The sequence below is a fragment of the Equus caballus genome, chromosome 10 (assembly GCF_041296265.1).
Source record: "Equus caballus isolate H_3958 breed thoroughbred chromosome 10, TB-T2T, whole genome shotgun sequence".
Taxonomy (NCBI): domain Eukaryota; kingdom Metazoa; phylum Chordata; class Mammalia; order Perissodactyla; family Equidae; genus Equus; species Equus caballus.
The window spans coordinates 13,476,963-13,489,500 of NC_091693.1; the positions used below are offsets into that span (position 1 = coordinate 13,476,963).

General features: G+C 48.5%; 1 protein-coding gene across 6 annotated transcripts in view; it reads right to left on the reverse strand.

The window, feature by feature from the left end:
* Nucleotides 1–12,538, reverse strand: part of LOC102148130 (cell adhesion molecule CEACAM6-like) — a 436,353-nt gene that overhangs the window by 133,037 nt on the left and 290,778 nt on the right. The window lies entirely within an intron of this gene.

A 12,538-nucleotide genomic window follows, 5' to 3' on the forward strand; every position in this document is an offset into this window, starting at 1 on the left:
TAGGCTAGCAGTCTTTAAATGTCATATAAAAAATAAATTATCAGGGCTGGCCCCGTGGCCGAGTGGTTAAGTTCGCGCGCTCTGCTGCAGGCGGCCCAGTGTTTCGTCAGTTCGAATCCTGGGCGCGGACGTGGCACTGCTCGTCAGACCACGCTGAGGCAGCGTCCCACATGCCACAACTAGAGGAACCCACAACGAAGAATACACAACTATGTACCGGGGGGCTTTGGGGAGAAAAAGGAAAAAATAAAATCTTAAAAAAAAAAATAAAATAAAATAAAATAAATTGTCAAATATTAAAGTGATTGATATGATATTATCAAGAATGGGATAAATCAGGATCCTTATCACTGTTGATGGAAGTAAAATACAATTTGAAAGTACCTATCAAAAATTTAAATGTGTGTACCTTTTAACCCAGTCGTCTCACTTCAAGAAATCTCTGGCATAAAATACTAGCATGGATATTCACAGATATACCCACAAGAATATTAATCATAGTTGTTTTTGTATTGACAAATAAGTGGAAATAAAAAATGTTCATTCACAGCTAATTGGGCATGATGCAGTTGTCAGAAACAATGAGGTAAATCATTATGTGTTGATCAGAAAGATATCCACAACATATTCAGTGAAAAAAAGATAGAAACCACTTCTTCACCGTCTTCACAAAAATAAATTTCAAGTGGATTAAAGATCTAAATTTTAAAGATAAATTTATAAGGGAATACAGGAGAATATATTCATGACTTTGGAGTATGAAAGGATTTCCTAAATAAGATACAAAATGTATAAGCCATAAAAGAAAAGGTTAATAAACCTGACTTCATTAAAATTAAGCAATTTTGGTCTTCAAAAGAACAAAGTGACAACCAGAAGTAGGAGATGATATCTGCAATATGTATAACTGACAAAGGATTAATATGGAGAATATAGAAAGAAAGATCAATGAAAGGAATGCAAGCAACACAACAGACAAATAAATGAAAGACCATGAACAGGCACTTCTGAGATAAGGAAATCCAAATAACTAACAAACATATGAAATGGCACTCAACTTTACTAGTAAGCAGGAAAATGTGAATTAAACCCAAACAGATATCACTACAGATCATCAGATTGGCAAAAATTTTAAAGTCTGACAATACCAAATGTTGACGAAGAGTAGGACAGGGAAACACTCATACCTGCTAACGGGAGTGTAAATTGGTAAATCACTTTCAAAAAGTGATCTACTAAAGTTTAAGCTTTGTGACCAAGCAATTCCACTCTCAGGTATATACTCAAAAGCAACACAGGCTTATATACACCAGGAGACATGTACGAAAATTTCATGCCAACATTGCTCATAACTACCCCAAACTGAAAATGGACCAATGAATAAACGAATGGTGTTGTATTCAAATATTGTTTATCAGTGTGAATGAGCAAACACCTAACAATGTAAATGAATCTTACAAACATAACCTTGAGTAAAAAAAAAAAAAAAAAAGAACAAGACATGAGAGAATAGGAAAGTTTGATTTCATATACATAAAGATCAAAAACAGGTAAAATTAAACTAAATTATTTAGGAATACATAAGTAGGTGGTAACACAATAAAGAGAAAGTAAATGCTTAGTATAAAAGTGAGGATTACCTCACTGTGAGGGAGGGAGGGAGGATAGTGATGAGAAAAGGAGGGAAGTTGTTGGCAATATTCTATTTCTAAGTCTGGGTAGTAGTTTTATGAGTATCTGCTTTACAACTATCTATCGAACTGCACGCATGAGTTTTCATGGACCTCTACAGATATGTAATATTTTGCAATAATAAAAGATTTGTTAAAGGTGCAGAGCAAAGCAATAAGTATAGTAGAATCTCATTTTTGTTTTTTAAAGTAAACTATTATGTTTACATACAAAATGCTATGGAGGAGTATGTAGCAGCAAACTATTAACAGTGGTTAGCTCTGGGGAATGGGGAGTGGAGGTTGAGGAGGGGAAATGTCCTTTTACTTCTTACTGGATATATTTTTTATTTTAATTTGTCCCACTGGACAAGTCTTATAATTTTAAAAGCTCCCACAAAAACTAAATTTTTAAAACGTTTTTAACATTAATTTCTAGTCTTTATTTTCACGCTAGGGCACCAAAGTCACCACAGAAAGCTAAACAAGCGCTCCAGAGCCTGCCAGCAATTTCTCAAATGATGTCTGCTAGCAAGCTTTGCTCTGTCTTTGTAGGAGCTCTGAGAGCCCACTCTCCCAATGAAACATTCTCAGTCAAGAGGCAGTGAGGGCACCGGGAGGGTGCTGGTTTCCCACCTCAAGCTCCCCCTCCATGTTTCCATGCCAGTGGTCTCAAAAAGCATTTTCCTCAAGATTATTGCTCCCTCTAGTGCCTTCTTCTCTCCTCAGTCTTTCCTGTACCCTCCTCTTAACCCATGCTTAAGCTTAATTATCTGACAGAAACCAGGAAATCTCATTTTTTAGCTGGTTCCAACTGACCTAAAATACAACCAGGCAAGTAGCAAACAGAAGTCAATAAATATTTTCAAGTGAAAATACTCCAAATCATTTCTTTCAAATGGGGTCTGGCAACTCAAACTCAATCCAGATGATCCACTTTACCCTGTTCACTCCAAACACTCCCCAGATTCTACACACACTTCTCCCCACCACCACCCTCATTCTCCCTCCCTCTACAGCCCAACTATTTATTCTTTTACTCATTCAACAAACTTTTTGGGGGTAAGAGCTAGGTGGGCCAAAGAAAGCAGGTATAGCAATGAATCAGACATGGTGTTATTAAAGATTATATAGGTTTAAAAAGACAATAACTGGCACAGTTGCCTAGCATGTAGCATGCCTTTAGTGTTTACGACTGTCATTACTATCATCATCATCATCATCATCAACGGTCACTGTACTCTGTGAGTTTCCAATGTAGTACAGAAGACATATATGCAGAACCATAGTTCAAGTCTAGAGAGATGGTGTGGAAGATATCAAATGCCATTTAAAAAGGCTTCAAGCTGTAAAAATGGGACGATGTCATTTTTCTAACATGGGAGTAAAATGATCAAAGCAATAATATGAGGAAATTAAACTGTCAATCATTTGAAAGAATGAATAAAAGTGAAAAGATTATTACAACAGTATAGAGACTGCCTCCACCTAGGACCCTTTCTTCAACATCAGAATGAGAGAAAAAAAAAGTGGAACACTGATCCAGAATCTGGCTTCTGTCATCCCAGATGAAACAGAGGACTAAATTGGGGTGCTTGCTCTAGGAGAAAGAACATTTGTGAGCGGTGAGTGGAGCAGGGCCCCATTTATGACATAAGAGAACAAGCTCCTCCCCTCTGGAAGGAGAGTGCTGGACACACAGCCTCCTCCTGTTCCTAATCCCTCCTCCCACAGCAGGAGGCAAAGAGCTGCATCACTTGGCACAGGAGTCGGGGCCAGCAGTGTTCAGCCGTCTTGCGAACTGTCTTAAAAAGGAAGATCAGGGATGTCAGGATGAAGGAGTGGAACCCAAAGGGAGGTGCCATCATGGGGAACCAATGAGGGATCTGTGACAAAGGAGGTGTGAGGGAGGAGGGGAAGAAGGATGAAGCCTGAGAGGTCAACATCTCCTGTGAAGGAAATAACAATAGTGGAGACAGGTTCTAAGGCAGTATCTAGGCCTAGCTTGGAACCTGAGCCACACTGGACACTAATCAGCCAACCAGAGACTGGGCCAGAAAAGGAATCCACAGTCTAGCCAGCATCAAAGACACGGTAGGGACCCAACACCCAACGGGAGCCTGCTTCACAGCAAAGACCCCTCACTCTTGATGAACATGAAGCTGAATCCCAGCAGGAGCCTAGAACTCAACAAAAATGTGCTTTACAGCAGGAATTTCTTGCCCCACAGGAGCCTGCACCACAGCAATCACCTCCCGCGCAAAGGGCACCCTTCACTCAACTGGAAGCTGCCTCTTAGCAGAGACCTGAGCCAGGAATAGAATCCAGAAGTCAATAGGAACCAGAGTTGAGAGAGGGGTGTGTAGCCCAGCCAGGAGTTGGCCCAGGAGAGCCATCTGTAGGCCAGCAAGAAGCTGGATCAACACCTCCAGCCCAGCCTAGACCTGGACCCCAAAATGGACCACCTGCCCAGATTGAATCGATGTCCCAGGAGAGACCAAGACAGTCAGACCCTACAGCCTAGCAAACAGCTTCAGCCCAGGGAGCCAAATCCCAGCAGGGATCTTTGATGGAGTGGGGATTTCTATCAGAATTGCACCAACTATCTTCTCGGCGACCAACTTCAGAGTTCAAGACATGTTTTGAGTGGGTCACAGACCCAGGCTCAGAATCAGATTAGGGGTCTCTGTTAGGGACCAATTCACCATCCACGAGAGGTGGGACAGTGGCCCAGGGAATGACGCTGGCCTTCAAGGGGAAGCTTGGTTATGGAGTGATGTCAGGATATGGTGGGACATCAGCACACAGGAAGAACAGCCCCAGCCAGAATCACAAACACTCCCAGGACACATGTGAGTCTGAGCCTAGGGGACCAGGAGATTCCCAGGACAGTCATTCATTGAGGCAGGGGTACTAAGGACCACCAGTATGTCATTTAGCCCAGGTGATCCCTCCACAGTCCCGCCAGACCAAGAGCCCCAGCCCCAATGATGGATGAGGAAGCCGAGGCCTAGAGAAGAGAAGGCTGTGGCCGAGGCCCAGCAGGGAGGGAGCGGCCCAGCCGGGATCCAAGCCAGGGTCCAACTTCTTCCCCTGCACCAGGCTTCCTCTCAGGGAGGATCTGGGGGAAATCACACAGAAGTGGGCAAAGGCTCTGGGCCGGGGTCCAGGAAACCAGGGAAGCTGCCCTCCTGCCAGTATCCACCCATCCGTCCCCAAACCACCCAGCACAGCCCTGTGCAGACACCGCCACAGGCACTGGCGACACAGGCTGACGCGGACCCTTACCCTCGGGGGTTCCGTCCTGACTTAGGATCCTGAGCTCCCAGGAAGACACCGCTCCCCGGCCAGGCTGCCCCCCAGGGGAGTCGCAGGCCAGCCAGGCCTCATGGCCTTGGGGCTGTTCTCAGGAAGGGAGCCTGCGAGAGGGGCTGTGGGGTCCGCCAAAGTCCGGGCAAGGTCGGGGCTGGATGGAGGGGGCAGCGGAGGGGGGGACGGGCCAGGACTCGGCGGCCGCCAGCTCTCCCTCCCCTCCTCCGAAGCGGGCAGGGGCCCGGCGGTGCAGGCTCAGCCCCCGCTCAGGCCCCGACCCTCCTTCCCTGGGCTCAGAAGCCCGCCATGCAGAAGGCAGGCGCGCAAGTTCCATCCGCGGACAGAGGGGTCCCTCGTTGAAGCGGCCTGAGGGCAAACAGGGCAGCCCAGTCCGGCGAATGCGCAGGCCGCCATGCTGCTCTCGCTGAGGCCTGTCCTCCCGGAAGGGCTGCGTCTCCCAGGGCGGAGGAGAAGTCGGAACTGGAGTCCCTCAGGGCTGCTCGCCAGCTTTGGGGTGAGGGTCAGGAGGGAAAGAGAGGGTCCCAGTTCTGCTTTTTCCGGCGCTGACGAAGAAGAGCCGTTTCTCTGGGCCTCCAGAACACAGTCTCCAGGGACGCCCCCTCCACAGCGCCGCCACAGACCAGTCCACTTCCCCTCAGGCGCCCAAGACGCTCTTGACTATGTGCGCATGCGCGAGCCTCCCGCGCCTCCTCTGTTTCCCGCCTTTTTGCTGGCAGGAGCCCCTCCCTCTGCCACTGCTCCTCCCTGCAGGCCGCTGGTGGCCTGGGGCTAGTCCTCAGGCAGTGAACTTTCTCCCTTCCATCCCTTCCATTCTAGCGGAGACCGAGAGAGCCGAGAAAAGAACTCTGAGAAAGAGCAATGGGAGAACTAGGAGACAAAGGGCGGGGAGAATGCCAAGCTTCCTCCTCCACTGGTTCCCAGGCAGAGAGCCAGGCCTCCAGTGATGGCGCCCCACCCCTCCCCCTTAGAATTGCCCCACTCTCCGGATCCCTCTGGCAGGCAAGGTTGCATTGTACGGAATCTGTTCAGGGGGAAGGTGAGTGGGAATGTGAGGCTGAGCGCCAGCACGTGGGAACATCTAGACTTCCCTGCTGGGGTGACCCCCTCGAGACTCCCCACTAGTCTGCCTGAAGGATGCTTTTCGCCACCTCCAGGTCTGCATTTTTGTTGGTTTGGGGACTTTTAATGCGTGTAAGGGGTCAGGGCCAGGTCATAGGTCCAAGTTGTTGGAAGTGAGTCCCTGCAGTGGAGTGAGGCCCGGATTGCTCAGGGGGCGAGACCCAGAGAGGAGCGAGCCCAGGACTGGGTGGTTTGGGGGCCTGGCGGTGGAGCATAGCAAGGATTAGCCCTCAGGGCGGGGCCTGGCGGCTGGAATTGGCCCTCATGCGAGGATTGCAAAGAGTTCACCGGAGCCCAGCAGGGAAATGGTGCCCACCTCAGCCGGGAGCAGGTAAGGAACTGAGGAACTCGGGCAGCCCCCTCCCCTAGATCCACCCCCAGACACCCTCCTGCCTCTCACTGCTCACACCGGTCCCACCTCCTGTCTGTCTAAGCACATCCGCTGTGTGGGATGAGGCCCAGGCAGGTGGCCCAGCCTCACCCGCCTCCTCCTCCCTCACCCCCAGGACAGTGAGGACCTCAGCAGCCTGGTGAAGTCCGAGAGTCCGCGGAGCCTGGCGCTGTGTTCACTCCCCCAGCAGGTACCCCGCTCACGGTGCCTGGAGGTGCACATCCAAGGCGACGGCTTTGGGGCCCAGACCTCCAAATCCCACTAGCCCTACCTCAAGAGCTGGGCCCAGGAGCTAGGCACCCCTGTCCTCTCCATCGACTTCTTCCCAGCCCCCGGGGCCCCCTTCCCCTGCACGCTGGAGGAGTGCTGCTCTGCCTACTGCTGGGCCTTCAAGCACTGCGCCCTCCTCCTAGGTGAGCCCTGACCCCTCACTGCCACCTATTCCCCCTTCCTACCCCAGCCTGCTTCAGCCTCCACCCCATACTGCAGGGGGAGTGAGCCATCTAGTTACTCAGGCCTCAGTCTCTCACCGCAGCCTCCCTTTACCCCTCCTATACCACCCAGCACTCTGCCACCTGTTTGCGCCCAGCACCCCACCTCTGAGACCCAGGGCTCCTGGCCCAGAGCTCTAGTTCCTCCCTGCCAGGCATGACCAGTGGTGAGGGAAATAAAACAATTGTTCTATTTATGATGTTAAATATGAGTTAGTTGACTAGAAAAATGCAAACTTAAAAAGTTGGCTTCAGAACAAACCGAGAGTCATAGAAATAAGTCAGCTGCTTCTCCTTTACAAACTGACTCATGTCCAGATGATACTTGAAGACTCTTTTTTTCATCATTTGTTGAAAAGCATGTCATTACACAAGCCAGTGTTGCCACCAGAAGCCTATACTAAATTGCGTCTGTCTGGAAGAACTTAACAAAGGTAGGTGCCCTGTATGTCTGATGTTTTAGAAATATGAACCCAACCAGTTTTTCTGGTATGCTGATCACCAGAGAAAACTTACGATGTTCCTTAGGCCATAGCATCATTCCTGTCATTTTTTTCCTTTATGTCAGCAGAGGACCTCCACAGTGAGGCTGAGGGGTTCCCTAGGATGTGGCTGGTCCCAGGGCTACATGGAGTATCAGCCATTGACTCCGTGAGTTGGAAGTGTGTGTGGTGGGAGGTGCATAGACACAGGCTTCCAAGAAACACCCTGTAGGTATTTCCCTTCTTTATATTACTTTTCCTGTTTGTGTGGGGAGAAGTAGTGTCTGAGAGAAGAAGGGAGGGTAAGTCTTTTGAGTAAAGGGCCATTTGCTTCTGCCAGTACCCTGGTGATTGTGAGTTTTTATTTGGTTTTGTCTGTAAATATATTCAAGCTGCATGACGAAAAGAAACAAAAGGTACTCAGGACAAAATGTAGTTTGAAACCTTTTCATTCTACTTGGGCCAGTAAAGTTCAGACATGCAATTAATCACAATTTAACACAGAAAACAAGGGAGATGGGAGGATGCAACTGGTTAGTGATGCCCCCACCAGTGACTGTGACTTTTCAGCTGTAAAGTGCAGGACAGTGCTGGGCAGCAGGGAAGCCAGGAAACAGCATGACAGGCTGCAGCCTAGTAAGGTACTGGTTGAGGTCACATTGTAACCAAAGTTCAGTCTCTGAACCTGATGCCAATCCAAATAACGAGAACAGTCTCGAGTGGAAAAGGAAAGTCTTTACTGTGCCAGGCAAAGGGAGCAAAGCAAGGGCTCATGCCTCAAAAATTACTAGCTCCCCATTAAGAAATGGGCAGGGATTTTTATTCGAAGTTTTGAGGAGTGGGGGGTGGTGCATGTAGCCTTGCTGGCTGACGTTTCCCCTCTAGCCTGCGTCTGGCCTTGAGAGGCTGCTTGTAGGGAGGGTGGGTATGGTGAGATAGGAAGATTGCAGGTGGGCGTCCTTGGCTGTCTTGTCTTCCTGATGGATGGTAGATTCTGGCGTCCAGGAGCCAAGGAGTTGAGATCTGGGAAGCCTCAGCTTTCTGATGTGCTTGAGACAGCAATTTCCCTGGTAGACTTCAAGGAGGCCTTATTAGCTAAAACTTTAGTGTGCCCCCAACTCCAGGCCACCTGGGCTTTAACATTTTGTAACTCCTATTTGGTTGTAGAGCTCAAGAAGTCAAAGGATAAGGGAACAGATATTTATATATGAATGTAGCTAGAGAAGCCTAAAAGGGGGAGGTGTGTTTTACTTTTAACCCCATATAGGCTGGGTTCAATGTATGAGAACCAATATCAGTGTTGGTGTTAAGAGCCTGTAACAAGATCTCAGGCCTGTGTCCTCTGTTCCCTGTCCTGTTGCCCACTCAAATTAATCCATGCCTTGTAAGTCTGAAGACCTCAAGGCCCAGGTCCACATTGTAAAAATCCTGTCACTCTGAATGGACTGCACCCAAGGCCCTGCACAGTCTCTACCCCAGGCTTCAGGCACACTGGCTACTCCCAGTTTTGAAGGGATGTGGGTGTGGCTGTGAGCAGGGAGGGTGGGTCTCCAGGTCCTTTCATTCCTTGGACTGGATCCTCATTTCCATTGATTTTGTTGTAAAGTTGCAAAGACTAAAAATCACCCAAGCATTTTCTCCAGGAAGACTCCCTTTGTTCTAGTTATTTATACAAGCCAGCCCTGCTAGGATCACGCGCAGTGCCCGTTCCAACAGCTTTTAGGACTAAGTCCTAACTTTAGTCCAAAACACAGGTGATCTGTCGATCCAGCTGCCCCAAACAGCAACAGAGTTTGTGATACTTGCTTATCTTAAGTCCCCAGTGTGGGAGAATGGAGAATAGTAACTTAACTATGATCCTTTTCTGCTATTTTTTGAGGGAGGTCCAGAGCCGCAGGTAATATTTTTAAATCCTAAGATTCCAGGTACTTCTACATAAGTGATGACATGATTGCTTGAGTATTTTGGTTTAGTTTTATACATTAGGATAAGGAGACTCAATTTGCAAATCTCCTAAAACCTACAATATGGCAACAATATGCCCTACTAGTGGAATCTCTCAAATTATACTATTTATGAAAATGTTTCTCACATTCTGTGTTCCTGAGAATTACCTGGGGTGCTTTTTGAGAATGGAGATTGCTGGATTACATGTTTCTATAGCCAAGGCTGAGAAAAACAGGGCTAGGGTGGGGATATGTTCTCCTTATAGTGGGAGGACCTGCAAGGTGCAGGCAAAGGGCATAGATGTGTCATTTTAACATTGGGAAGATAGGAAGATTAAGACGAGTGATCCAATCTATGACATGAACCCTCATTTATTAGATACAGGAGTCCTAACCATAATCCTTACATTTAAAATAAATATTTGTTAAATGACTCTCAAATTTCCTCACCTTGAGATTTCACATGTATGCAGGAGCACATCACACACACACACACACACACACACACACACACACACATACCCCTCAGGTAACCTAGAGAACCATGGACTGCAGCAGGCAGGCATCAGGAGCAGAGCAAAGAGAGCAAATGGCTTTCATGATGTCCCTGAGACAGTCATCTCATGGACTGCTCTGAGGGCTGAGATGGGGCAGGGGACAAGGGCAGGTGCCTCTGAGGGGTGAGGGACCTGCTGGAAGGAGTGAGGGCACCAGAGAGCTGGGTACTGATGTCTCAAAAGACTCACTACTCCCAACAGACAGCACCTCTCTGCAGCAGCTGTGCATACAGAGGGTCCCCGGGCCAGGCTGCCAGTGCCTTGTCCCCACCACCAGCCCTGCTCCAGGATGCGGAATAGGCGATCTGTGCCCCAAATGGGTGGGATTGAGGTTGACGGTGATATCAAGGGAAATCTATAATTCCAAACTTAAATGCCTGTCCTACAAAATAAGAAAAGACCCATGCATTCTCTATTAAGACCTCGGGGCACACACTGCCCACATCTAAATTAGCAGGAAGTTCAGTTATGTCCCGGGTTCTTCTCTGACAGGTCCACTTGCATATGAATAGAATGGCTCACATTTGTCCCTGCATCTCTCCTTTGTTCAGCTGCTGCCACCTCCTGGCAGATGATTGATGATCAGGATGATGGAGCTTGATAGCCTGCTCCCACAGCTGATCAGTCTTGGCCTCCAGACTGGTGGGAAAAGAGAGGCACTGACCATTCTGAAGACCTAGGGGTATTGGGAAGGTTGGGCACTCAGAGCTGCCCAAGTGTGACAGGGACAGAAAGTTGATGTAGGACTGGGTCAGGGGACAGAACTGAGGGGCCTCAGCCTGAAGCACTGAACTGGGAAGTTCTTGAACCTTTGCAGTGGAAAGTCTAGAATCTCCAGAGGCAATGAGTCAGCTGCAGTAGCTCAGAGAGCTGGGCAGTCCTGTCTGCTCACCATCTACTTCTCCTCCCTCCAGGAGTAACATCTTCTCCTCACCTCTGCCTCCCCAAACTCACCTCTGGCCCTTCACTGTCCAACTCTACATGAAGGGACTCTGGAGTCCCTTTCCTTCATTGCAGGGAGGAAGAAAGGAGGCCTATTTCCCACAGACAGCCCAGCAATGGTTTCCGGAGAGTTGGGGTAAGGCAAGACCTCACACTCCCCACGTCCAGCGTCCTCATCTGGAGTTGATGGTCAAACCCAGGTACCAGCTGTTCCCTCAGGCCCTGAGAGAATCTGTGACACAGTGAATGACATCTCTCCTGATTCTTCCCAGTAGGAAAGCTCTTGAAATACCTGAGAGGACCCATTTCTTGCTGTGGAAGGCTCAGACTGGAATATTCCACAGCAGCTCAGCCAAGGCCCATGTGCACAGATTCTAAGTGGCAGGGCCTTCAGGGCACAGGCTCACAGTCATTTCCCCCAGTGCCTGTGCCTGGACAGGGGCCGCTGGGCCCTGAGTGTCCAGCCTTCAGTGCCTATTATGCCTGGAACCATCCCTCTCCAAAATGACTGGCTCCTGGGGTTGGTTCCAGGTCACCAGTCCAGGCTGCTACATCCTCCAATGGGAGATTCCTCCCTGGGGTCCCTGATGTCTGTCCCAGGAGCTTCACCCAGAACAAATCTAAAGAGTGTTTGAGGGCTGGGGGTTGTGGCAGTAAGAACACTTGCATTGGTCTCAGGCGATGGAAAAGGTCCACAGAAGCTCTGGAGGAGCGGGACTGCCCTCTAGTGGATGGTTCCTGCTGGAAGAAGAGCAAAAGGGGCCAGGAGAGGTGCGAGATTAGGGCTGATGTTGGACTAAGGGCACATTCAGGTTCAGAAGGAGGCATCTTTAGGAGAGATTAACTTATGGATGACTGTAGCTCACCAGCTGGAAGAATGGTTTTTCAAAGAGTGTAACCTCAAGTCGGAATGACACCACTAGGTTATACTGCAAGATCAGATGAGGGAAATACTACATGATAACAAATCTACATGAAATGTCATTAGACAATCTCCTCTGATGTTCTTACCACCTTAAGAGGCAGCTTAGCAATGAATTGAAAGACACTCTATCATTGAGAAAATATATCCTATTAAGAAGAAAATTATATCATCAGATTTTCTCTTTATTTTCAGAATCACATACCTTGGCATCATTCCTCAAGTGTGAATCTACACACTAAAAATGGACTTTTTCAGCGACTGGCTAGTGTTGGGGTCTCACTCCCAGAAAATGTGGGCTGACAGTACCCTCCCCCCCCCCCCCCCCCCCGCCAACCTTGGGGCCCTCTCTGAAGCACAGGAGCCCTTGATGCTCCCTCATTAGGGAGAGGATGTTCTTTTTAGTGTCCTCACCATTCACTCATCCACTCTCACACTCTGGGCAGCATCCTTATCCATCTTGGACTTGATACTTAATTCACTGATCTCTATTTCTGTCCTTCATTCATCCCAACATTGTGACAGACCCAGGAGTGCCTTCGGCTCCGTGATTTTTGAGGGAAAAGTTCTCAAAAATACTTGCTTACACCCACTTTGAACAGACCTCCACTTGAGTTCCATCATCATTACCCACAAGGATTTGGACACTGTTTTTTGGTTGTCAGATGCTTTCCGACTCTTAGAG